This window comes from Hipposideros armiger, unplaced genomic scaffold (genome assembly GCF_001890085.2).
Source record: "Hipposideros armiger isolate ML-2016 unplaced genomic scaffold, ASM189008v1 scaffold_100, whole genome shotgun sequence".
Lineage (NCBI taxonomy): Eukaryota > Metazoa > Chordata > Mammalia > Chiroptera > Hipposideridae > Hipposideros > Hipposideros armiger.
Window position 1 is genome coordinate 262,324 of NW_017731450.1, and position 1,751 is coordinate 264,074.

Consider the following 1,751-nt stretch of genomic DNA (forward strand, 5'->3'; position numbering starts at 1 on the left):
GGCGGGGGGGCCCCCCAGAGCCCCGGGACGCGACCCGCCGCCGCCGAGATGGAAACGAGCTTCCGGGCCTGGTGGCCGCCAGAGAACGACACCCCGATGCCTGCAGACTGGGGGGATCCTATCAGCAAGCTAGGGAAGGAATGGGTGACCCGATCTCACGCTCTTAGCGACGTGATAGAAAGAGCATGGGGCCGGGCAGCCGGGGCCAGGGTTCCGGTCCTACTGTGTGAGAGACCAGACAGGAGCGCTGCCCTGGGCTTGCCTGAACCGCAGCTTGGTGCCCTGTCATACGAAGTCGTTGCCATGAAAGCTGGGGCTCTGTCTATGCCAGCGTCACATGAAATGTGTTTGCATCCCACTGCCTGCTTGCTTTGAGCAAGCGAGAAGAGAGAGGGCCACTCGATTGGTCCCTCTGTTTTGTGGGTACCAGACATCCAGGCATAGCAAGTCACTTCCTGTTCTTAGGGCTCTGGTTTGTTAGAGCGGAAGGTCTTGGAAGGCAGAATTCCTGTGAGATTTATTTTGCCATTTTGTAGCTACAAGTTACACAAGTGTTACTTGTGTAACATGCACTTACACGGTGGAAAGTTGGTAAACTTAATTGTCGGCCGGGTATGTCTGTCAGACACTCCTACCACAAGAAAATTTGCTGATGTATATGAAAGAATGCCCCCTTCAGTGCATAGGTTTTTGCTCCAGAGTTCCCGGAAAACACAGCCTGGCGTCCTCCATCCTTCACGCTCCCCCACCCCACAGTGTCTGCTCTGAATTCTAATGCCCCTCAGCCTGTGACATTAAGCAGGTTACCTAACTTCATGCTTCAACTGTTTTTTAACTGGAAGATGCAGGTGATAATAGTATGTATGTCACAGAGATCTTGGAAGGGTAATTAAATGAGTCAAATGTGCGTAAAACATCATCAACGTAACTGGCAAATTGCAAGGACTCAGTGATCCTTAGCTACCATTTGTCTCATCTCCCCCCAAACAGTTAAACTACAAGATCCTTCGCTATTGTGACACTGCATAGTTCCTCTTCCCCGGCTTGATATATACTCATCTTTAAAAAATAATAATAATAACTGTATCATGTGCATGACAAAGTCATTCTAGTAAATATTTCCCTTCCTCAAAGATATGAAGGAGTGTTTGCTTTCTGATGCCTCTGTCAAATTCTTTGTAGAAATGGCATTCGAGAATAAAGGACCACGAGAAGAATCCTAACAACACTCGGGCACTCCAGCCTCTCACTGGAAGCTGAAAATGGTTCCGCGTGAGGTCTGAGCATCACAGAAAATCTGCTCACCTCCCTTACTCTGGCTGTGGTACCAGGAAGGGCTGCCATGATACCACTTGTGAGCAGATGATTAAACCAATGAGTGAGTGGATGGCTGTAGCCTGTGATGAGCAGGTCCACCCTGAGATGTAGGCATTTCTGTAGTAAAGAGGGATAGAGAAATCAAGTGGTAGGACTACCTGGAGCTGGCAGGGGCAGGGCTGAGGTGCAAACCAACCTCTTCCCCAACAGTGTAATTGAGGCTTGTAAGTGCTCATGTGTGTGATGTGTGACTTCATCCCTAGGTTTGTTTGTTTGTCTTCGTTACTGTGACTGTTGCCGGGGAGATGGGGAAAGACAGCATCATCATGGATAATACAATTTGGAACGACCCACAAAATGCATCTCAAGTGCATTTTTTCTCTGTGAAGTCTTCCCAACCCATCACTACGTTCTCCATGCTCAGATCTCTGGAC